The sequence below is a fragment of the Macaca nemestrina genome, chromosome 3 (genome assembly GCF_043159975.1).
Source record: "Macaca nemestrina isolate mMacNem1 chromosome 3, mMacNem.hap1, whole genome shotgun sequence".
NCBI lineage: Eukaryota > Metazoa > Chordata > Mammalia > Primates > Cercopithecidae > Macaca > Macaca nemestrina.
This window is the reverse complement of record NC_092127.1, coordinates 23,218,128-23,245,160: the sequence shown is the minus strand read 5'-3', so window position 1 is coordinate 23,245,160 and position 27,033 is coordinate 23,218,128. Positions and strand designations below refer to the sequence as shown.

General features: G+C 33.9%; 1 long non-coding RNA gene across 2 annotated transcripts; it reads right to left on the bottom strand.

Annotated features, from left to right (window-relative positions):
• Window positions 1-26,500, bottom strand: LOC139362150 (uncharacterized). 2 transcript variants are annotated; one of them, XR_011620488.1, is made up of 4 exons: window positions 26,414-26,500; window positions 25,692-25,830; window positions 5,303-5,395; window positions 22-139 (listed from the first exon to the last, which is right to left on the bottom strand). It is a non-coding gene; the product is annotated as an uncharacterized lncRNA (long non-coding RNA). The 2 variants fall into 2 exon arrangements; XR_011620489.1 differs by lacking the exon at window positions 5,303-5,395 and having other exon boundaries at window positions 1-139.
• Between the last annotated feature and the right edge of the window lie 533 nt (window positions 26,501-27,033).

Sequence of the window (27,033 nt, the reverse complement as noted above, 5' to 3'; positions counted from 1 at the left end):
AATATCATCTTTAAAAAAAGAAGCAAAGCCCTTCTGCAGTATTCCAAATGTATATTTCATTGCCAGGCTTTTATGTCATGAAATTCATAATCCAAAATGATCTTCAATGAAAGTAAAACCAGAGGTTCTTACATTGTATCTGTAACGCAGAGAAAATGCTCATTGTTACAATCTGTATTAACTGAATATAAAAAGCAACTTCACAAAGGAATAGAAATCTAGCTCAGAGCTTACACATACAGACACATATATTTGTATTCTCCAAGAGATTCTAACATATTCCTTGTCATACCTCATGATCCTTTCTTCACATCTGAACTGTATGGCTTTACTTACACCAGCAACATGGAGTGGAAATACAGAGCATTTCATTCCTGGCAAATATGATCAAGTTAGGCACTGAGTCTGGATCATTGAGACTAAAATACAAGGTATTTTTCTTCCTTTTGACATCAAAATATCTTGTTTTCCCTCTTCAGCTTTCCATTTAATAATAATAGCATATTTGGATGGTGTTTTAGGATTTTTAAAAGCAAACGTAAGTGGTGGTTAGAGCAATTGGCATGAAGTCTATTCAACAGGAATGAAGAATAAAGAGTGTCTAGTGATTGCAAAAAACCAGAGCCAGTAAATAGCCAAAGAGAACCTAAGGGGCAGACATCCTGATTTCTAGTTCATTGCTTTTTTTTTTTCTTTTTTTCCTTTGAATATAATGCCTCTCACATGGTTATAAAGAAAGGAAGATAAATAACATTTATGTCTACTAAGAATTATGTTCTGGGTGTAAAATTATTTGAAATATTCTAAATAATCTTTATGAAGTCTCGATTTTAGTGGAGTGACTTCATGTATGTTAAATGAAATTACCTGACATCAGCAAGTTATAGGGTAGTCCAGATCTCCACTACTCAGTAGCTTCCTTTGAAAGAGAATTATTAATGACTTTTTCTGTTCTGTTTTTAAGTATTAATTTTCCAAAACTTTATTTGCTTGTTGTTCTCCAACTAGATTATGAGTCATTAAACTTATGAATCATATCTTCAACTTCTGTGTTTGCCTAAGATTCCCAGTGCCATGTTCTGCCAGTGAGGCACATACTTACCTGACTGTTAAATTTCTGACTATAAAGTTTTTGCCAATAAGTGAAAATTTCTAAATTTTTTATTTCTATTTATTTTATTTGAATTAAATCATATTAAAATATGTGGCCTTATCTATAGAACAGGTTTAACTCTCAAGTGCTTGTTAGCAGGAGAAGTGAATAGTATTCTACATTTTACTGATTCTCTTTGTAAGTCATTTCTAGGTATATATTTTTATTACATTGTTTCATATGACAATAGACTTCAAGACCTTAACTAAAATAATTTGAAGTTTAGAGATGCTTATAGGGTTTTATTCAGTCTCATTGATTTGAGCGTTTTAACACAGGATAAATCAAGTGAAATACCAATGGCTTCTTTTCAAACTCTAGAAATTAACAAAAGGCAGCTCATAAAGGGAAGAGAAACCTTATCCATGAAGGTTTGTTATTGAGAAGAATAGGATAAAGAATGATTTTTTTTGGTCATTTTTTTCTAGCAGAAGCTTGCAGCACCGATAGGCTTCCTAAGTCATCACTATGTGGCAGCATCCTCAAGTGCACCCAGGCCACAGTACAGTTTCTCACTTCACTGCGTCTCAGAGATGACCTCAGGTTATACTTTGCCTCATACTTAAACAAACAAAGAAATGGTACAAGAACTAAATAAAAGCTATAGTATGCAGTAGGCTTTTATTTTTTCTACTATAAAGGTAGATTCTGTAATAGACTCAAGGTAAGGTTAAGATACAGGCTTGCTTAGCTATATAATTGTTTATACCAATTCCCCAAATTACTACAATTTCAGAAATTTAGCATCCTCCTCTGGAATCAGACTCTCAATTGTAAAAATGAGAACAACACGTCACTGTCAGGAATGTGTGGTTTATTTATTATAAAAACAAAACAAGACAAAAATCCTCTCCTTCATTATAGCCTACATTTCAAGATTCGCCATTCATATGGTTTACTGAATTCAATACTTATCAGAATCCCTTGGGGAAATATTTAGAAATACAATTGGCAGAACCTATTCTATACCTACTATGTCAGGCAGTCTAGGCCTAAAATCTTGGAAATCGATATACTTTGGACCTCTTCAAATCACTTTATGTAATCCATGTCCTGCATTTGGAAAAACTTACATTTCATTAAAACTAATTTCTAGTATTCAGGCTTTCAACCTTAGAAACAATTCTGTGTAAGTGAACTGGCAAGATCTGTTAAATAAATTATAATTTGAAACACTGGATGAACTCCTTTATTTGTTTCAAAAAGAAATTCACAGACAATGGATAATACTTGTCCTGAATCAGGATAGAAAAGGTATGATCTTTACTTGTGACTTCTTATCTGTTTTTCTTTTCTTTAATCATTATTATTTTTTAATACAAACAGGATTTCACCATTTTGCGCAGGCTGGTCTGAAACTCCTGAGCTAAAGCATTCTGCCCACTTCGGCCTCCCAAAGTGCTGGGACTACAGGCCTGAGCAACGCCCAGTTGTTTTTCTATTCACAAGCTTCCCCGTCACCAGTAGCTGCAGCACAGTGTACTGGGAAAAGCACAGGGCTTGAGGCTCACGGTTGTGAAGCTAGTCATGTTAATACACCTCAGTTTGTCCTGATGGTAAAATCTGGATTATAAATACTTATCCACAGATTTGCTGCTAATTTAAAATTATATAATGTTGTTAGTTACAAACCAGATAATGCTTTGAGAATACACTGTTTTAGAGAAATGTTAATTTCTTGCAATACAAGAGGCATTGTCTTAAATTTTGTGTACTTGAATTTTAATCCTTCTCTAACCACTGCTATTTATAAAGTATGATATCCCAGGAAGAGAACTATAATCCCAGGGCATAAAATTTAGTAATATGAAGAAAGTTTAAAATTTGTGGAGTCAAATTTGTGGAGTCTACTGCATAGACTCCCAACCCTGTCAGCAGAAAATAACTGTAAAAGGTGGATATAGTAAACAAGCCACTACATGAAGGCACTAAAGACAGAACTAATGCAATTAAAGACTTATAGGGAGTTTGCATCACCATCAGTGGAGGAGGGGTACACAGAAAGAAATAACAAGCATGGAAATTGTAAATATTAGGTAAATATGAAAAAGTATTTCGTCATCTTCTTCTTAATTACTATGTAATTCATAAATTTGTTTAAAGCTAAGTTTGTAGCATTATTTTGTAGGGTTACAGAACATATAAATAAAATACTAAAACTAGCACATAAAATATAGGGTAGGGGCAATGATCTCATGGCTGCAAAGTTTCTATATTTAATTTGTAGTAGTATCATAATAACAGCAACAATTGGGAAAACTAAGGATGTATATTGTAATCCCCTGAAGAAACACAAACAATGAATCATAAAAGTATGAGTTTTTAGTACAGTAAAATACTCAAAAAAGAAGAAATATTAAAGAAAAAAAAGTGGGACAAATGAAACCTAATAACAAAATAGTAACTTAACTCAACTTTATTAATAATTACACTAAATGTGCAATTAAATAGAAAGGATTTGTCAGATTGGATTAAATAAGCAAGATCTACTTATTTGCTGTCTTCAAGATACGTACTATAAACATAAATGTTTGAAAGAAAATTCATGGAAAATGTTACACTACACAAATAGCAGAAAAGGGATGAGATGACTAAATCAGTATCAGAAAAATATTTTATTAAAGATAATCTATCATTAAAGATAAAAATAGTGTTTAATTTTTTTAAGGGGTCAACTTATCAGAAAGAAAAAATAATTACAAAAAATGTTTTGCCTAATAGCAGGGCTTCAAAATACATTTAAAAAATACACAATTATGAAGACACATTTAGTGATTTTAACATCATTTCTTAGCAATTGTCAAAATAAATTGACAAAAAATTTTACCAAATATACAGAAAATCTGAACAATACTATGAACTGTGTTGACCTAGTTGATATGTATAGAACACATTTTCTTCAAATATTCATATGAATACTTGAAATTATCCACTAGAATAGACCATTTACTGGGCCAAAAAATTTTCCTTAAATTTAAAAATTGTAATCAAACAGAGTTTATGTATCAGAAAATTTTGAATTACATTAAAAATTAGCAAGTATAAGACAACTAGGTAAAACAAATATTTAAATTTAACATAAAATACAATTTTAAACAATATAATTTTACATAGCACTATTCAAAAGTGAAATCACTAGGTAAATAGAAAATATTGCCAACTAAATAAAATAAAACATATCAATATACGAGAAAAGTAAGTAAAGCAATGCTTACTAAAAATTCATAGCTTTTAATGCATACATTAGAAATATAGAAAGATCTAAAATCAATGTTTCCAACTTAAGAAACTAGTAATCGAAAAATAAACCCAAAGCAGATAGAGATAAATGCCTAAGAGCAAAAGTTGATTATACATAAAATAAGCAGAGGAGTAGTCAATAAAATCAAATGCTAATTCTTTGAAAAAAATCTACAAAATTGGTACACAAACAGATAAAGAAATAGAGAAATTGCAAATGACCAATATCAAGATAGAAAGAGGAGACGTCACTAAAGGCCCTACGGACATTAACAGGATAATAATAGAATAGAATTAATAATTTTATGCAATAAATTTGGCAACTTAGATGAAGTGGACAAATTTACTGAAGTATAAAAATGCTACAACTGTCTGAGAAAATGTAGAAAACTTGAAAAGACCTATATTAAATAAAGGAATTGAATTTATAATTGAAAACCTTACCTTCAAAGAAAAGCTAAAGCTCAAATGTTCTCACTGCTGAATTATTTCAAATATTCTAGAAAGACATTTTAATGATCTCTTATAAATTATGTCAGAAAATAAAGTGGGGAGGGATAATATTTCAACTGAATTTAGGATTCCAGTATTGCACTGACCTCAATATTTTTTCCAAATATTGTGGAAATCACAAGAAGAGAGAACCACAGAGTAATTAACAAAATTTTAGCAAATTGAATTCAGTCATTTATCAAAAGGATCATGCATCATGAATAAGTGGAAGTTATCATGGAAATGTAATACAATTTTAACGTCTGAAAATCCACTACTGTAAATTAATCATGTTAATACTAAAAGGAAGAAAAATTATGTAAAGAGTACCTAATTAGGATATCAAAAAAGATCTTCAAAAAAATTTAACATCGATTCATGTTAAAAATTTTCAGGGCCCAGCATGGTGACTCTCACCTGCAATTCCAGTGTTTTGGGAGGCCAAGGAAGGAGGATTACTTGAGACCAGGAGTTTGAGACCAGCCTGGGCAACATAGCAGGACCCTGTCCCTTTAAAATAAATGACATAAAATGTTAACCAGGTATGGTGGTGCATACCTGTAGTCCTAGCTAGTTGGGAGGCTAAGGTGAGAGGATCTTGAGCTCAAGAGTTTGAAGTTAGAGCGAGCTATGATCCTGCCACAGCATTCCGGCCTGGGTGACACAGCAAGAGCCTGTCTCTAATAATAATTATAATAAGTAATAGTAGTAGTAATTTTTTAAAATTTCAGCAAGCTATAAATAGAAATGAATTCCCCCCAGTGTAATAGAATGTATCTAAGAAAAACTCACAGCTAATATAAAATAAATGATAAAAGTCTCAAGGCTTTCTACTTAAGATCAGGACAAAATAAGGGTATCTCTCACAAATTCTATGTAACTCTTTACTGGAAAGTCTAGTCAGTGCATTAAGGCTGGAAAAATAAATAACAGTAATGTATACTGGAGTAAAACATGTAACATTGTATTTATTTACATGCATCATAATTATGTAAAAGAAAATCCTAAAGTCAATGTAATATCTATTAGAATCCTAGAAAATATGTTTGGAAAGAAGAAAAACAAGTCCAAAGATTATTTGAAAATGAAAATCATCGAGAATAGTGTATTGAATTTTGAAAAAGAACAAGAGTAGATAACTCATACTGCTTTATTCAAATGTTTACTATAGTAACTACAATAATCAAGAGAGGCTAACATTTTATAGATACATGATTAATGGGACCAAATATAGATTCCAAACACCTATTTGTTCCATTGATTTTTTTTGCAAAGATGCCAGGGTAATTCAATAACGAATAATAATATTTTCAATAAGTGGTATTAAAAAGACTGAATATTTGTATGAAAATAAAATGAAATAAACCTGTGCCTCACATAAAATGTATCAAAATGTACCTTTCTATCTCTTTATCATTCTCTGAGCTAAAATTCTACAATTTCTATAAGAAAACAAAGAGGGAAACCTTTGTGACGTTGAGTTAGGAAAAGATTCCTTAAACAAGACAAAAAACTGAAACATACAAAAAAATCGGTAAAGCAGACTTCAAAAAGTTAGAGTCTTTTGTAATTATTTTCTTCATAAGAAAATGAGAAAGTTAAGCCACAGACTGGAGGACAAATTACAAAATGTGTATCTGACAAAACTCTCCCAAAAAATTTTTTTCAGAATAAACCCAAACTTGGAAAAACACAAATGTTTTTCATCTGATAAATGGATAAACAATTGTAGTACAAAATATTGTTACAGTAAAACAACCTAGATGAATCTCAAAACATTAGTCTAATATGGAGACTATAGTGTAATATTTATACTTTTATTGACATGAAATTCTAGAAAATGAGACCCACAGTTTAAAAAAAAAAAAATTAATGGTTTCAGAGAGCCAGAGAAAGACATGAATTGTAAATATTTGAACCTATATCTTGATTGTGGTGATGGCAAAGAGTTTATGGAAACATATACCAAAAATGGAAGAATTCTGTTGTATTCTAGAATATATTGTTAAACAAATGCAGAGAAAAATCAATAAGTCAGACATGCTAAATTTTAGGTGATGAGAATGCTGTTGTGGTATAACTATGATAGAATTGAATTATCTTAGTTTGACTTGTGTGTTGAAGGCTAGTAGACGTAACTTAATCTTAACTTCTGATTTTCAACACTACCAGAAAAGCTAAATTAACAGAGAAAAATAAAGAATAATTTTGAGAGAGTCTTGAACCTCAGTTTCAAGACTTAATTATCTAGTCTGTCTGACCTACCACTCCTTCCTCACTGATTATAGGAAGATCTTCCTTCTCTCAATATCAGTTTCCTTTCATAAAATTATATCAGGTTTCAGTATTCCTCAAGAAAAGTATATTTGCCACATTTATGGATCATGTTACCTAGAGTTGTCCATCAAAAAAAAAAAAAAAACAAAAAAAACCAGCTCAAACGAAAAAATAAATACTTACACCTCTTAGCATTTTTCTTTTCTATTTGGAGCTTTTATTTTAAATTCATCATTCGTTTCCTTAACCATAGTCTTCTTTACTATTATATTAACCAGATTATAAAATTTCTCAAATACAAAGCTCTATTTAGGAGTTGTAGTAATATGGAGCATTTCCCTTGCTACTAAAAATTGGTAGAAAATGTAATGCATTAAGTAAAGCAGAGAAAGACAGATTGCAAACTGCCAGTGATTTACATGATAGAATTAAAGAATATACATAGGTATATAAAAACACATTCTGCCAAACTTAGAAATTAGAAGAACCACAACTACCAGCAAAACTATACATTTATGAAAATAAGTTATTTGTTATCTGTTGAGCAAATTAATAAAGTAGATAACATAAATAGACGTTATTTTAATAGCAGTATCTAAAGTTTTGCTTCTACTCCTTAAAATTCTCAAAAGCTACCTTCTGGCTTTCTGTTACTTTAGTTTTACCTTATCCCTTCTCCAAAATGCAGAAAAATAGTATATACCAATGGTGGATGAATTCTTGTGTGTTGGAGGCTGACAGAGGTAATATACTCTCTAAAGTGGTATAGAGCTAGACAGAAGGTAAAATGAATGTTCACAGTGACAGCACTTGTTAATCATGAGAAGGTGGCAGGTTCAATCTGTGACCTGAGATACCGGGAATAATCAAGGCCTTAAAAGAAAGTAACTAGTAAGTAAAAATACTATAGCTAAAACCTATATCCAAAGTGAGAAGACAAAATAAAAACTAGAAGATAATGCAATGACCAAGAAACACATGAGAAGTCATCCTGAGAGGTCTGATTCTGTTGTTCTTACGTGAATCTGTTTAGAACAAGATGGCCTATTTAAGAACCAGTGTTTGCCATACAGCACTCAAAGGTACATGTTAATTGTCTGATGGGATTTGACATTTGCCAATCTGTAAAACATTCAACACTTGTCCAGATTAAACTAATTTTCCTCATTCAGTCTAATTTAATGTAGGCTATCCTACACTTGAAAGGGTATAGGTAAAAATACCAGCACAATTGCACAATGAGAGAAAAAGCATTGTATGTGACAATTATCTGCAAATTCAAAAGCAGGGAAATAGTTCACCATTTGCTCCAAAGACCTCATAATTTGAACTATCTATTCTGGTATTACACTTAGATTCCCCATTCAGGGAAATTCTCACACTATATGAGCAAGAAAACGTGTAGCTCACACAGGGGAAATTTCTAAATGTGGACAAAAATATCAATTGATTGTCTGAAAGCAAATCTTAGCTTGTTAGGCTTCAATATGTGTTGTATAAAATATTTCTACTGATTATTACTTCAACATAGTACCTAAGTAGATATTTGAATGAGATTTATTTAGCAGATTGATTTTTCTCAATGTGAGAATACCTCCTAGGAAGTATTAAGTTGGAAATAAATTATGAAAGTTAATTTTTTTGTGGCATTATAAAACTTATTTTTTTCAAAAATGTGAGATGATTTAGTTATATATTCATACTGAAACTGATCATTGCAGAGTCTGGCCAGCAAACTTTAATAAATATTTGAAAAGTTTTGTTTATAACCTTCCTGACATTGGACTGAGTATAATAGGTACTTTTAATTTATTTTAAAAACTCAGGGGGGGCGGAGCAAGATGGCCGAATAGGAGCAGCTCCAGTCTCCAACTCCCAGCGCGAGCGACACAGAAGACCGGTGATTTCTGCATTTTCAACTGAGGTACTGGGTTCATCTCACTGGGGAGTGCCGGACGGTCGGTGCTGGTCAGCTGCTGCAGCCCGACCAGCGAGAGCTGAAGCAGGGCGAGGCATTGCCTCACCTGGGAAGCACAAGGGGGAAGGGAGTCCCTTTTCCTAGCCAGGGGAACTGAGACACACAACACCTGGAAAATCGGGTAACTCCCACCCCAATACTGCGCTTTAAGCAAAGAGGCACACCAGGAGATCATATCCCACACCTGGCCGGGAGGGTCCCACACCCACGGAGCCTCCCTCATTGCTAGCGCAGCAGTCTGTGATCTACCAGCAAGGCAGCAGCCAGGCTGGGGGAGGGGCGCCCGCCATTGCTGAGGCTTAAGTAGGTAAACAAAGCTGCTGGGAAGCTCGAACTGGGTGGAGCTCACAGCAGCTCAAGGAAACCTGCCTGTCTCTGTAGACTCCACCTCTGGGGACAGGGCACAGTAAACTGTAAACACAGTAAACAAACGCAGCAGACACCTCTGCAGACGCAAACGACTCTGTCTGACAGCTTTGAAGAGAGCAGTGGATCTCCCAACACGGAGGTTGAGATCTGAGAAGGGACAGACTCCTTGCTCAAGTGGGTCCCTGACCCCTGAGTAGCCTAACTGGGAGACATCCCCCACTAGGGGCAGTCTGACACTCCACACCTCACAGAGAGGAGTACACCCCTGAGAGGAAGCTTCCAAAGCAAAAATCAGACAGGTACACTCGCTGTTCAGAAATATTCTATCTTCTGCAGCCTCTGCTGCTGATACCCAGGCAAACAGGGTCTGGAGTGGACCTCAAGCAATCTCCAACAGACCTACAGCTGAGGGTCCTGACTGTTAGAAGGAAAACTATCAAACAGGAAGGACACCTACACCAAAACCCCATCAGTACATCACCATCATCAAAGACCAGAGGCAGATAAAACCACAAAGATGGGGAAAAAGCAGGGCAGAAAAGCTGGAAATTCAAAAAATAAGAGCGCATCTCCCCCGGCAAAGGAGCGCAGCTCATCGCCAGCAACGGATCAAAGCTGGACGGAGAATGACTTTGACGAGATGAGAGAAGAAGGCTTCAGTCCATCAAATTTCTCAGAGCTGAAGGAGGAATTACGTACCCAGCACAAAGAAACTAAAAATCTTGAAAAAAAAGTGGAAGAATTGATGGCTAGAGTAATTAATGCAGAGAAGGTCATAAACAAAATGAAAGAGATGAAAACCATGACACGAGAAATACGTGACAAATGCACAAGCTTCAGTAACCGACTTGATCAACTGGAAGAAAGAGTATCAGCGATTGAGGATCAAATGAATGAAATGAAGCGAGAAGAGAAACCAAAAGAAAAAAGAAGAAAAAGAAATGAACAAAGCCTGCAAGAAGTATGGGATTATGTAAAAAGACCACATCTACGTCTGATTGGGGTGCCTGAAAGTGAGGGGGAAAATGGAACCAAGTTGGAAAACACTCTTCAGGATATCATCCAGGAGAACTTCCCCAACCTAGTAGGGCAGGCCAACATTCAAATCCAGGAAATACAGAGAACGCCACAAAGATACTCCTCGAGAAGAGCAACTCCAAGACACATAATTGCCAGATTCACCAAAGTTGAAATGAAGGAAAAAATCTTAAGGGCAGCCAGAGAGAAAGGTCGGGTTACCCACAAAGGGAAGCCCATCAGACTAACAGCAGATCTCTCGGCAGAAACTCTCCAAGCCAGAAGAGAGTGGGGGGCCAATATTCAACATTCTTAAAGAAAAGAATTTTAAACCCAGAATTTCATATCCAGCCAAACTAAGTTTCATAAGTGAAGGAGAAATAAAATCCTTTACAGATAAGCAAATGCTTAGAGATTTTGTCACCACTAGGCCTGCCTTACAAGAGACCCTGAAGGAAGCACTAAACATGGAAAGGAACAACCGGTACCAGCCATTGCAAAAACATGCCAAAATGTAAAGACCATCGAGGCTAGGAAGAAACTGCATCAACTAACGAGCAAAATAACCAGTTAATATCATAATGGCAGGATCAAGTTCACACATAACAATCTTAACCTTAAATGTAAATGGACTAAATGCTCCAATTAAAAGACACAGACTGGCAAACTGGATAAAGAGTCAAGACCCATCAGTCTGCTGTATTCAGGAGACCCATCTCACACGCAGAGACATACATAGGCTCAAAATAAAGGGATGGAGGAAGATTTACCAAGCAAATGGAGAACAAAAAAAAGCAGGGGTTGCAATCCTAGTCTCTGATAAAACAGACTTTAAACCATCAAAGATCAAAAGAGACAAAGAAGGCCATTACATAATGGTAAAGGGATCAATTCAACAGGAAGAGCTAACTATCCTAAATATATATGCACCCAATACAGGAGCACCCAGATTCATCAAGCAAGTCCTTAGAGACTTACAAAGAGACTTAGACTCCCATACAATAATAATGGGAGACTTCAACACTCCACTGTCAACATTAGACAGATCAACGAGACAGAAAGTTAACAAGGATATCCAGGAATTGAACTCATCTCTGCAGCAAGCAGACCTAATAGACATCTATAGAACTCTCCACCCCAAACCAACAGAATATACATTCTTCTCAGCACCACATCATACTTACTCCAAAATTGACCACGTAATTGGAAGTAAAGCACTCCTCAGCAAATGTACAAGAACAGAAATTATAACAAACTGTCTCTCAGACCACAGTGCCATCAAACTAGAACTCAGGACTAAGAAACTCAATCAAAACCGCTCAACTACATGGAAACTGAACAACCTGCTCCTGAATGACTACTGGGTACATAACGAAATGAAGGCAGAAATAAAGATGTTCTTTGAAACCAATGAGAACAAAGATACAACATACCAGAATCTCTGGGACACATTTAAAGCAGTGTGTAGAGGGAAATTTATAGCACTAAATGCCCACAAGAGAAAGCAGGAAAGATCTAAAATTGACACTCTAACATCAATAGAGAAGCAAGAGCAAACACATTCGAAAGCTAGCAGAAGGCAAGAAATAACTAAGATCAGAGCAGAACTGAAGGAGATAGAGACACAAAAAACCCTCCAAAAAATCAATGAATCCAGGAGTTGGTTTTTTGAAAAGATCAACAAAATTGACAGACCACTAGCCAGACTAATAAAGAAGAAAAGAGAGAAGAATCAAATCGACGCAATTAAAAATGATAAAGGGGATATTACCACCGACCCCACAGAAATACAAACTACCATCAGAGAATACTATAAACACCTCTACACAAATAAACTGGAAAATCTAGAAGAAATGGATAATTTCCTGGACACTTACACTCTTCCAAGACTAAACCAGGAAGAAGTTGAACCCCTGAATAGACCAATAGCAGGTTCTGAAATTGACGCAACAATTAATAGCCTACCAACCAAAAAAAGTCCAGGACCAGATGGATTCACAGCTGAATACTACCAGAGGTACAAGGAGGAGTTGGTACCATTCCTTCTGAAACTATTCCAATCAATAGAAAAAGAGGGAATCCTCCCTAACTCATTTTATGAGGCCAACATCATCCTGATACCAAAGCCTGGCAGAGACACAACAAAAAAAGAGAATTTTAGACCAATATCCCTGATGAACATCGATGCAAAAATCCTCAATAAAATACTGGCAAACCGGATTCAGCAACACATCAAAAAACTTATCCACCATGATCAAGTGGGCTTCATCCCTGGGATGCAAGGCTGGTTCAACATTCGCAAGTCAATAAACATAATCCAGCACATAAACAGAACCAAAGACAAGAACCACATGATTATCTCAATTGATGCAGAAAAGGCTTTTGACAAAATTCAACAGCCCTTCATGCTAAAAACGCTCAATAAATTTGGTATTGATGGAACGTACCTCAAAATAATAAGAGCTATTTATGACAAACCCACAGCCAATATCATACTGAATGGGCAAAAACTGGAAAAATTCCCTTTGAAAACTGGCACAAGACAGGGATGCCCTCTCTCACCACTCCTATTCAACATAGTGTTGGAAGTTCTGGCTAGGGCAATCAGGCAAGAGAAAGAAATCAAGGGTATTCAGTTAGGAAAAGAAGAAGTCAAATTGTCCCTGTTTGCAGATGACATGATTGTATATTTAGAAAACCCCATTGTCTCAGCCCAAAATCTCCTTAAGCTGATAAGCAACTTCAGCAAAGTCTCAGGATACAAAATTAATGTGCAAAAATCACAAGCATTCTTATACACCAGTAACAGACAAACAGAGAGCCAAATCAGGAATGAACTTCCATTCACAATTGCTTCAAAGAGAATCAAATACCTAGGAATCCAACTTACAAAGGATGTAAAGGACCTCTTCAAGGAGAACTACAAACCACTGCTCAGTGAAATCAAAGAGGACACAAACAAATGGAAGAACATACCATGCTCATGGATAGGAAGAATCAATATCGTGAAAATGGCCATACTGCCCAAGGTAATTTATAGATTCAATGCCATCCCCATCAAGCTACCAATGAGTTTCTTCACAGAATTGGAAAAAACTCCTTTAAAGTTCATATGGAACCAAAAAAGAGCCCGCATCTCCAAGACAATCCTAAGTCAAAAGAACGAAGCTGGAGGCATCACGCTACCTGACTTCAAACTATACTACAAGGCTACAGTAACCAAAACAGCATGGCACTGGTACCAAAACAGAGACATAGACCAATGGAACAGAACAGAGTCCTCAGAAATAATACCACACATCTACAGCCATTTGATCTTTGACAAACCTGAGAGAAACAAGAAATGGGGAAAGGATTCCCTGTTTAATAAATGGTGCTGGGAAAATTGGCTAGCCATAAGTAGAAAGCTGAAACTGGATCCTTTCCTTACTCCTTATACGAAAATTAATTCAAGATGGATTAGAGACTTAAATGTTAGACCTAATACCATAAAAATCCTAGAGGAAAACCTAGGTAGTACCATTCAGGACATAGGCATGGGCAAAGACTTCATGTCTAAAACACCAAAAGCAACGGCAGCAAAAACCAAAATTGACAAATGGGATCTCATTAAACTAAAGAGCTTCTGCACAGCAAAAGAAACTACCATCAGAGTGAACAGGCAACCTACAGAATGGGAGAAAATTTTTGCAATCTACTCATCTGACAAAGGGCTAATATCCAGAACCTACAAAGAACTCAAACAAATTTACAAGAAAAACACAAACAACCCCATCAAAAAGTGGGCAAAGGATATGAACAGACATTTCTCAAAAGAAGACATTCATACAGCCAACAGACACATGAAAAAATGCTCATCATCACTGGCCATCAGAGAAATGCAAATCAAAACCACAATGAGATACCATCTCACACCAGTTAGAATGGCAATCATTAAAAAGTCAGGAAACAACAGGTGCTGGAGAGGATGTGGAGAAATAGGAACACTTTTACACTGTTGGTGGGATTGTCAACTAGTTCAACCATTATGGAAAACAGTATGGCGATTCCTCAAGGATCTAGAACTAGAAATACCATATCACCCAGCCATCCCATTACTGGGTATATACCCAAAGGATTATAAATCATGCTGCTATAAAGACACATGCACACGTATGTTTATTGCAGCACTATTCACAATAGCAAAGACTTGGAATCAACCCAAATGTCCATCAGTGACAGATTGGATTAAGAAAATGTGGCACATATACACCATGGAATACTATGCAGCCATAAAAAAGGATGAGTTTGAGTCCTTTGTAGGGACTTGGATGCAGCTGGAAGCCATCATTCTTAGCAAACTATCACAAGAACAGAAAACCAAACACCGCATGTTCTCACTCATAGGTGGGAACTGGACAATGAGATCACTTGGACTCAGGAAGGGGAACATCACACACCGGGGCCTATCATGGGGAGGGGGGAGGGGGGAGGGATTGCATTGGGAGTTATACCTGATGTAAATGACGAGTTGATGGGTGCAGCACAGCAACATGGCACAAGTATACATATGTAACAAACCTGCACGTTATGCACATGTACCCTACAACTTAAAGTATAATAATAATAAATAAATTATAAAAAAATAAAATAAAAAAATAAAATAAAATGTAGACATCAAAAAAAAAAAAACAGAGATATTTTTCAATAATATTATGCTATGGTATAGTATCTGATTGAGATGCATATATTTTAATGCTAAAAATTCCCCTAAAGTAGCCTGTAATCTGATGCCTAATGTTCATATCAACACTTTGTAAGCAAAATGTTTGAGTTTGATATTGTTGTAAAACTCCTCTAATCCTTAATAAAATGTATGAAGCAAGATGAAATATTTTTCAAGTATAAAATTAATTGCAAATGCATGCAGACTTGATGCAGATAACTCCCTAAAAGAATAGAACTATTTGTGAATGAACAAACATGATGAACCATGATGAACAAAGAATAATTGCTTATACTTACACTGCACTTTAAGTGGCCTACAAAATACTGTCAAATAAATTATCTAATTTAGTCCTTACAGTTAGCTATTGCTAACTTTATTAGTTAATAGTTACTTGTATAAGTAGCTTATACTTAAAATACTTGTATAGCAAGTATTGTTTCCTTTTCATGTAAAATCATGAAGAAATGTGACTCAGAAAAATAAGTAACTCATTTTATAAGCAAGCAGTTGGTACAGGTACAACTGGATTAAAATCCAAAAATTCCATTACAAGTCATGTCATTTTCCAGGATATTGTACCACCTCTGTCAATAAAACAGAAAATTTTCTTCATCACCTTTTCAGATAAGTCAAAGTATAAAGCACAGAAGTGTAGATCACAGAGAGTTTGTGTTTGACAATTGTGTTTATTTTTCATTTCAACATCATTTCAGTCAATGAGTTACAGTTACAGTTTTATAAGAGCACTTAACTCTTATAAAATATACAATAAAATGATTTATTCTGTTTATTTTATTGAGCTATGAAAACTTCTTCAACTAAATGCAAAAATGAAAATGTGATTTATAGTTATATCTATAAATATAAATACATTAAAAAATAAAATATTAAATTTCACCCAAAGGGAAAATCTTGAATATTTTAAAGAAGAAATCTAATAAAATGATATACTATGATGAAAAAATACTTAAGTAATAGAGAAAATACAAATATTAAATATACAAATATTCTCATTTAATATTGTCTTTCTCAATGTGCAGTTTCCAATGAGAAGTTGTAAGGTATGCAAAAAAAAAAAAAAAAAAAAAGCCATTTATGACCCATAGGAAGAAAAAGAAATAGTCTTAAGGAAGTCTAGACACAAGATTTACTAGACAAAGACTTTAAATCAGCCTTTACAAACATGTTTAACTAAATAAAGGAAACCATGTCTAAACAATTAAAGAAGTGTAAAAAATAAATCTTATCAAATAGAATATATTAATAAAGAAATAGTAACTATTTTTAAAAAGAGAACCAAATGGAAATTCTGGAGATGAAAAATACAGTAACTGAAATTTTAAAAACTCAGCAACATTTTGAACTGGTACAATTAAGAAACAATGAACTTGAATATAGGTCAAATGATATCTAGTCTGAGGAACAAAAAGGAAAAAAATAATAACAAGAAATTAACAGATATTTAGCAACTTGTGGAGCATCATCAAGTACCAGTATATGCACAATGGGAGTTCCAGAAAGAAAGGAGAGCAATGAGGGAGAAGAAAGAATATTGAAAAAAAAAACAATGGCTAACAACTTGCCAAATTTGATGACAAACTTGAATGCACATTTCCAAGGAGGTCAATTAAATCTAAGTAGGATAAACTAAAAAGTTATACTTGCAAGCACAATATAATCACGTAATTTAAAGCAAAAGACAAAAAGAGATTATTAAAAGGAGCAAGTGAATAGCAATTTATTATATACAGAAAACTTCAGTAAGACTAACATTTAAATTCTTGTCAGAACCTATGGAGGCCAGAAGGCAACAGAATACAAAATTCAAAGTGCAGGAAAAAAAGATTTTCAAGCAAAAATTCTACATCTAGCAATACTTTTTAAAAAAGCAGAAAAGTTCTCTGTGTAGTTATTTAATGCATGTGTCAGATATACTATAAAAAGAGGACACAGTGCAATAAAATGAGAGCAATTATATACAAATATATATCAAAAAAGATGAATCAAGATATTCCTTGATAAACAAAAACTGAGAGAATTTGTTACTAGAAGAACTGCCATACACAAAATACATCTTCCTGAAGGAAGAACTTCAGGGTTAAACGGAAGGATACTAATTATTATGAAAATAAATGAAGAACATCAGTAAAGTTAACTAATAGGTAATGTGGAAGACAGTATGAAGAGATTTCTATTCATAACTTCTTTATTTTTCTATCTGATATAAAATAAAATGACTAAAAGAAATAACTATTTATTTATTTATCTATTTATTTTTTGAGATGGAGTCTCACTCTGTCACCCAGGGTGGCACGATCTCGGCTCACTGCAACCTCTGCCTCCTGGGTTCAAGCAATTCTCATGCCTCAGCCTTTCAAACAGCTGGGATTACAGGCACCCACCCCTACATCCAGTTAAATTTTGTACTTTCAGTAGAGTTGTGGTTTTGCCATGTTGGCTAGGCTTGTCTTGAACTCCTGACCTCCAAAGCTGAGGTTTCCCTGAAGAATAAGTCTACCTCAAGACTACAACTTTAACTACTGCCCAAGGGTTTCCTGCCTGTTGACCCACCCTACAGATTTTAGACTTTCCAAGCCCCACAATCAAGTACCCAGTTCCTTGAAATAAACCTCTTCGATCACCAGACTTCCAAGATTGTCTACCCTCCTAGTCACCACCTTCCCTGCTGGAACCAATGTCTTCTCAAGACTAAATCTCAGATCTATGAAGTATAATTTTCAAAATATTAAAACCATAATTAGAATATAAATATGAAATGATCCCATATCAATGTTTGTTTACCACATTAACAGAAGGAAACCAATAGTATTATAGGATAACAAAGAAGATATAAATACTTATGTGTGTATATATGTGTGTGTATGTTCAATGAAACACACATACCAATAAATGCTGAAATAAATTGAATAGTTTAATAAAAACATGCTAAACATCTTACATGACAATAACTTCATATATTTTAATTATAAAATTAATTGTATCTTTTTTGCCTTATTATCAAATTTTGGATAAATTCTTATGCATTCCCTGTAAGAGTGCTTTCATCTATCAGGTGTCAGAAATGTTCTCGGTATTTCTCCCTTGGTGTAGAACTTTCTTGGATGTTGATGTTACACTGGCTTATTGGTTTTAAGCCTTCCACTTCCCTCTCTGAACAGTCATATGATATCAGCTTGATGGTTATTTCTCTATTTACAAACAAATTTGTGTTCATGGTACTCTGTTTTCTAATTATGCTAAAGGACTAAGTTATATGTGTTTTTATTTGCTCTCCTTCATTGATTTCAGGCTTTTTTTTTTTTAAGACACAAGAAAGAATTCCAGTTTTCTAAGGCAACCGGGAATTTATTCTAAGGCAACCCAGGAACTTACATTATGTTATATATATTTCTGTATATATTTATTCTATTCTAAGGCAACCCAGGAATTCATATTATGTTTTTATTTATATATATATATATATATATATATATATATATATATATATATATGTCTGTATATATTTACTGATGTTAAACAAATCTATTTGATGTGAAATACATGATTTTTGTCTTCTCTACTCTGAACCTTATCTTTCTATGTTTCTATGTACCTATATTTCCCTCATATAGTCTTATTGCATTATCTCTTTCTTTCTACTCAGACAGGATTAATTTTCAAGAAAGATTTAAGACACTTAAAAGTGTTTACAATCACTGTGCTTTTTCTTCTATGGCTAGGCTATTATCATTTAATCTTTTATGTTTTAATTATAGAAGTAAAATCAATGGCCTGTGTTAAAATAATTTCAAGGGTCAGCAAGTAAATGAAGAAAGTATAATTTGAGGCATGTGAGGTTTCCTGAAACTCCTGCAGGGTATCAAGCAGCAGCCTACTCGTAAGTCTAAACTAGAAGCAAAGACTGAGACAATCCATTTGGAATGTCTAGAAAAGAGATTATTGTGTCTTCATCTACTTCTCCCTATTCTCCAGTCTCCCAGAAAACTTACTCACTTGGGGTTGTAAAAGAACTTGGAATGAGTTTTCCTATGATATGACTGCTAAAGAATATTTCTTGAATGTTCTGAGATAGGGGAGAAAATTTCCAGATGAAAAAGAATCTTGGAATTCTAATCAGAAATAGATTTCATAATTTTCTCTGTTTGTCTTTTATTAGCTTTTTCTCTGATGCCACTTTGATGTTTAGTGTCTACCTATAATTTCAAATACAGGTATTTTACTTTCGCCAAGAGTCTGGCTTAAAGTCTGTCTGAAGTCTTCCTGTTTTCATTATATTCTTTCTGTCATCTATGATCAGTAAGGAGATGATTACATGAAGATCCTGGGCAGACACCACCCTTGTCCTCAGTCCTGCGTAGATTTGTGAGGCATTACTTCTACTACCTCATGGTTTGTGGCATTCCGGGCACCTGAAGTGAATTGTTCAGATGGGGGTAGCGGTGTAAGGTGAGGACTGACAATAGGAACAGAACATGTTAAACAAGAACCTTCACATGAAAGTTATGAGAAAGGACACAGGAGGAAATAAATGGAGCATCCTGTTCATTTTGACTGTTAGGAATCCATTTGTCTATTAGCATGATTTTAGGTATGTTCTAACTGTACTTATAATAATTTACAAAAAGCAGTTACTGATGAAATACTACTTATAGATGGTAAAATAAACCAATAAAGATGAAAACCAAGCATTTATTTAAATTATTTAAGTTTACAGATTTAAATTAAGCATTAAACATATAATACTTGGGTTCATATTTGTGGAATCAGAATTTAAGAAAATTCACTCTGCCTAATTAATGTTCTATACAGTAATCATTAAGAATCCCTTGCCTATGTATCAGCTTGGCTCTTTTGTAAATTTTATTTAATTATAATAATAAATGCAATAGTTACATCTTTAACTTTTGCAATTTACAGCTTTTGTCTTACCCCTGCTTAAAAAATAAAGTGTTCATTATGATATGTCTTACATGCTTTCACAATGTTTCTATAAATAAATATTTCAAACTTATGCCTAACCATGTCATCACTACCTCAGTTGGTTAGATTTTTCCTACCTAGAATTGTCAAAAATATATGTTTAAAAAAGCAATTGAGATTGTGTATTACACAGACTGCCATCTTGAAGCAAGTCACTGTCTATGTTTAATCACCCGGCTTCAGTCACCTCTATCCTTTTTTCTTAATTTTATTCTTTAGACCTTTTTTTGTTTTTTTGTTTTGTTTTGCTTTTAAAGGAGGTTGGCAGGATTCTGTTTTACATACACAGGGAATCCTGTATCCTGTTGACAATAAAGAAAGCCCCATGGTTCAGTTAGTTTTATGGTTGTATAAGTCAAAAACTCTTTAAAAACTTTTCGAACATGTTGAATGGTCACGAACAGTTCAAACAAATAATTTAAAAAATATATAACCATTACAATTTGATTTCTAGAAGTCCACTTTGATAGATACCTGCATTGTTTAATAAGAACAAACAATTATTTATTTTTTTTAGTATTAGTGAGTTACATTTGACAAATGTATATTTTAAATCTCAAAACAATTTTGTTAAATAGTTATTATTATTAAGTCTATTTTGTAGCTGGGATATTTGAGGTTTACAAGGGTTAAGCAACGTTTTCCAAGAAACATAACTAGCATGTGGTGAAGAGGACTCATGCCTAGCCAGTCCAACTCTGAAATCCATTCTCTTAACTATGACTCCAGCAGTATCAAACCATAACCTGAAGGTCTCTGGAGACCCCTTTAGGAGTCTCCAGAGGCCCTTTTAAAGGATTTTTTGGATAAAACTATTTTCCTAATAATACTAAGATGATATTTCTCTTTTTCAAGTGTATATAGTGATGTTTTCTGGAAGCTACCTCACGGGTGATATCACAACAGACTGAACGTAGAATCAGATATAGTAATCTAGATCTCTTCTATTGAGCCAGATATTAACATATTTGATAAGTTAAACACAATGTCACTTCTCTCTCATCTTTGTTTTTGGCAAAACATAACTATATTTTTTAAATATTGTTTATGTTACATAACAGATTATTTTTATTACTAAATACATAAATATTTTAAGCATCTCTTTTAGTTTCTAATGCATTTAATAATATAGTGCACATGTATGAACAAAAAGTCCTTTTCATTCCCAAAATATTTTAATAGTTCAGTCACAATCTGAGACCAACTGGTTTGAAAACCATTAGGCTAATCTGTACTATTTATCACTTTTGATTATACATTTCAACATATGATAGAATGGTATCCTCTAAGAGTGTTTTAATAGCAATATTACTAAGATTCATAGTTCAACTATTTTTAATTCACTATATTTTATTTTAAAGATTCTATTCTCCACTTTTACCAGGTGGTCATTCTATTCCACAAGGATTTTGCATTTTTTAAATTAAGTTGCAGGACTTTAGTAAAACCAATTGTCACCCTAAATGTGTTGGTTCTTCTTCCTCATTTCATCTAAATACTCATATCAAGTACCATTGGCGACTTAACATTCTCAGTTTTCTCTACAACTAATAGGCAGTTTTGCAGTATGAAGCTACAGCAGAAGACCCATCAATCAAATGAATGGAACCTTGACTCACAGAGAAGTAAATTCTTGGTAACTATCGGGATGTAAACCAAAAATAAAATTCTAAGCACCTCCCCTCAATCATCTGAATGGACTTACTGCTCACTCAGGACTCTTAAAATTTAACCTGTGGGACTGCTTCAGGCCATGATGGGAAGTGGAGGTCAGACATGCCTCCTTATACCTCTCAGGCATTAACATGGACAGGGACTTCAAGTCTGATAAAAAACATTTTACAACCTATTCTCTCTGAAGCCTATTACCTTAGGGCTTCCTGTGCAAATAAGAAATTTGGTCTCTACAATCCTCTATCTTAACCCAGAGATTCCATTCTGTTGATCCCAGGTCTTTAAATAAACTCAACCAATTGTCAACCAGAAAGTTTTAAAATCTACCCATAAGCTTGAAGCCCCCACTTTCTGGACCAAACCAATGTATTTCTTAAGTGTACTTGATTGATGTCTCGTGCCTCCCTAAAATGTGTAAAACCAAGCTGCACCCAGACTACGTTGGCCACATGTTCTCAGGACCTCCTAATGGCTGTGTCAGAGGTCATGGTCACTCATATTTGGCTCAGAATAAAGCTCTTCAAATATTTTACACAGTTTGACAGTTTGACAGGGAAAAGGCAATAAAATAAAGATTCTGTTACCCTTTTTATCTTGGCATTTGTTCTCATTAACACACTCCTAATTAATGGTCCCTGTCATAGGAGAACAAGGTCAGATGGAAAACAGTATGCAAGAGGTGAACAAAGAGTTTTTAGGTTAGTCTATGATGAAACTATAAAACTAGTAGAAAACGAGAGAAGACAAGATGAAAATTTTCAAGACTATCCAAATAGAGTCATGATAGATCCTTGGGAAAAACCATGAGCTGATGTTCACTGACTTTGTAAGAGATTCTTATGGCTATTGTTTAAACTCGTTTAAGCCATGCCGGATGTCAGCTCTATCCAAAAATGATGGATTTATAAAGTTCATTTGTGAGTGAGACTAAATATCTGTTTTTCTCAAAGCATAATTTCGAAGTGTTAAATGAATTCTACATAGAACTGACAAGAAATGTTTGACCTCAACGGGATGCCATTACAAGTTTAGTAAAATCATTAATGAGGAAAAGATTAAGCATTGATCACAGTATTAGCTAAATACTTAGCTAACTCAGCAATGACATTTACCAAGCTCATTTTCTTATTTTAAGAAGATTACACAAAATGTAAACATTAAACTCTTCTTCTCTAAGACAGCTAATGGTTCATTGGAGCTGCAACGGTTTCCTATAAAGATAAGAGGCAAACAAGCTCTTTTTCAATTATTATACTGTGATAAACTATATCTAAAAAATTAATATTGATAATAAAAGGAATAATGCATTATGTTGTATACTGGAGAGGTAGAAAGGAACCTCATACACAAAGAGGAAGTATCAATAGGTAAGATCTTTTTTATGAGAAGTGAGTTTTTGCAACTTTATTTTACTTGTTTCCAGAAAAAAAGATATAAATTGTAATTAATATCTAAAGTTTTGTATTTATTCTTCTGAACTTGAATTTTATTTAATGTACAGAATAAATAATTTCTACAAAGACAAAAGTGTTGGTATGTTGTTGAAGGCATGTCTTGCATTTAATTTTGCTCTGTAGTTCATCTTGGCCAAATGGAGCTAAAGTACTGACAGCTCTTAGTCACGTGTATTCTTAGTGAACTATTCTCTTCTTAGTGAACTACCCCCAGTCTCTAGGATTGTCCCTCTCAACCCCCTTTACTCCACTCTTTCTTTCTTCAACTAAATTCTTCTGCCTAAAGCATGTTGGAGCTGGGATTTCAGGAACAATGAATGTTTAAGTATTAACATGCAGAGTATTTGTAATATGAATTATAATATATCTATTCACACTATGTGTTCTTTCAGAAATAATTAATAGTACCTAAAAGATAAATTTACCTTGAATTTAATCAGCTTCTTTCTTTATCAATTCATAGTAGACCACAACACATAAATGTGTAAGAGATGAACTAGATATTGCAGAAGGTGGAAGAACAGCGTTTGATGTAAGAAAGAGAATATCTTTGCATATATTATTTTAATAGGTAGTATGATGTAGATTATTTCATACACTGATTAACACCTTCCCTGATGCATCTATATGAATCTAAATGAATGGTTTACTTCTGAGTATGTAAAGGCAGTAATGAAACGGGTTTGGTCCAGGAAGAGCTAAGAAAGCAGTGCACTTTGGGAGTTGCAGTACTTCTTTCAGTGCTTCTGGCTGTAGAAAAATGTCGTCGATATTCTGGAATAAATCTCTTTCTCATAAGAAAATAATCAAGGACTGTTACTTTCAATCAATCATCCAGTTAAAATCTGAAATGATAACAATAAAAAAACCTCTAGAATTGGTCTGACACAATTTTGAATTTAAGGGATGAAAGATCTCTGGAACACGGGGGAAGAAAATATAAGGTATCCTGTAAAACAAGGAAAGTCATTCTTTACTCAGGAACAATGAGTACTGAAATTTTAGAACAATGGCAGATATTTTTAGGGAAAAATGTTGTGATTCAATATAACATACTCTTTATGATATTGTATTTCATATGTTTATGAAACAGAAGAACTTGCTTTGATATATAATAACTCAGATATACACACATCTCTATAATATATAAAGTGAAATTTGGTCAATGGAATTTGAGAGAGGAATCAAGTAAATAATTTATGATTAGGGATGTTATTATAAAAGTAGAAGCAGTGAATATTGAAATTAAATAAGAAAAACTTCACTCTAAATAAATATTATGAATATGGATACAAATATGACTACAAATAAAAATATAAGTATCTATAAAGAGTTATAAAATACTTCTCAGTAATCTCAGTAATCACTGAGGTATCCAAATCATTCGATTATGAATATTGTCATTGCTCCTAAGTATGCTATCCTGTATGGGTTACTTTCTTCCATGAGGCATTTGTATTTGATGTCTGCAGGCTCTACATACCGGGGAACACTTTGCAATAAACATCTATCCACTTGATGTTTTTGGATACTACCCAGGTAGGTCCCAAATACATACAGTGTCACAACTTTACAGAAAGCTTTTATCCGTTTTCAGGTGAGATAGAATTTTTCCCAACACCTAGTGCCTCGCTGGCTCTTCTGCTAACTTTCTAATGTGATCTCTCCAAGAGAACACTGAACTTTTCCCTTGATTCCCACGTACTTCATAGACATTAAAACAGAAGCTCAAAGTCAGCAAAGGCATGGGCTTTCAGAGACTCACAGGATTTTGAGTTTTCTACCTCTATGGATTTCTGCTTTCATTCATATATTTGGCATATAGTAATTTTCTTTACATTCCTTTTAGCTCAGGAACACGTTGAAAAATATACTTTTTATGACGTTTCCCTTATGCAGAATAAATAAGTTCTGGAGATTTAATGTAAAGCATGGTGACTGTAGTTTAGAATATTGTATTATATATTTGTAATTTGCTGAAAAAGATCTTAAATATTCTCACCTTACACACAAAATATGGTAACTCTGTGAAGTGATGGATTTAATAACTAACTTGATTGTGGTACATTTGACAATATATACATATGTCAAAACATCATGTCATATACCTTAAATATAGGCAATTTCTATTTTCAAATCATAGCTCAATGAAGCTGGAAAGAAATCTATAGATTTACTTTTATTATTATATATAGAATTAAATTTACTTTGCAACAAATTCATTTTACTTCATTGGTATTGTTTTCCCTAGAAATGTTAACCTTCTTCTTCTTAGGAATGTATAATAAAATGTTAGAATTGGCATATTTTCTACATTGTTCAACTTACATTATTTTTTGATTTGTATCATATGCATCCTCTCTAAACAACAGTGGCTGGGCTATAGGTAGCACATATGGACTAAAGGAAAGCTGAGGACCTCTCTGGCCTATGATGCAGATAGGATCAGCCAATCTTATTCTTTGCCCTGGAAGCATAAAATAAGAAACACAAAAATAATTAGGCAATAATTGTTAGAAGCTACAGTTAAGAGATCATTGCTAGTGTTCAGACTGCATAGTCATCCTTGGGAGACTGACCTAAAAATGAGATAAAGAAGCTAAATAGTGGTAAGCAAGAAAATTTGGGTGTGCAAAGTAGAAGTGAGAGCCAGGATCCAAGATATTTTTAGCTCCCAGATATGTCTTACATATAGAACCACTCGCAAAACTCCATCTCAAAGAAGCGCTATTTCATTAAAATAAAAAATTAACACTTACTGCAAATGAATCCTGTGTCAGGTAGTATTCCAAATGGTTCACAAGGATTAACTCGTTTTATCTTCCCAACTACTTTAAGAGGTTGGGACTACAGTTATTACCACTCTACATATGGGAACACCAAGGCAGAGATAAGTTAAATAACTTTTTCTTAAGGCCATAGAGTGAGCAAATGATGCCTCCCAAAGACTAATCTTTGCAGTCTCCTTTGAAAGCCTGAACCCTGAACCCTGGCTATAATGTATTGACATCCATTTACCATTCCTGTATTTGCATTTCAGGATCCCTTACCATGTCACGTGTATCTTTATAGTAAATATGCCTTTGCTTGTGCTAGTTTAAGTGTGCTTTTCTTCTCACGAACAAGTCTGCCTGAACATATTCCTGTGTGTTTCTATAACAACCTGAATTTTCTCCAGGCAAATGTTTATTACATAAGTACTCTACTGTTACATTGCTTTTCTGTAGCCAACAGATCTCTGTGGCAACAAAGCCCTGCTTGAGTCAGGGTTTATCATCATATCCAAATGTCTAACAAAATATACGGCACACAGTATGCCTTTGTAAACATTGTTGAAAGAAATAAAAGTGAATGAATGCTGCTGACTCATTAAAGAACACATACAAGAAAAAGAGAAGAAAATAAATATTTCAGTTTACTAAAGATGTTTGAAGTGTTTCCCCAGAAGTTTTATTAATAACTTAATTCAACAATTGTTTATCGAGTACCTACCACAAACCAAACATTTTTTTTGCAATTTTAACAGCAAAAATAAATTTTGATTTAATTTAATATATCGCTAGTTGTAGGAGACATAACTCTTAGCAAGACAAGTATGGTTCCTTTCTCTACGGAACTTAGAGTCCAGCAGTGGAGAGACAGATAGTGAAAGAAATAGTTACAATAAATC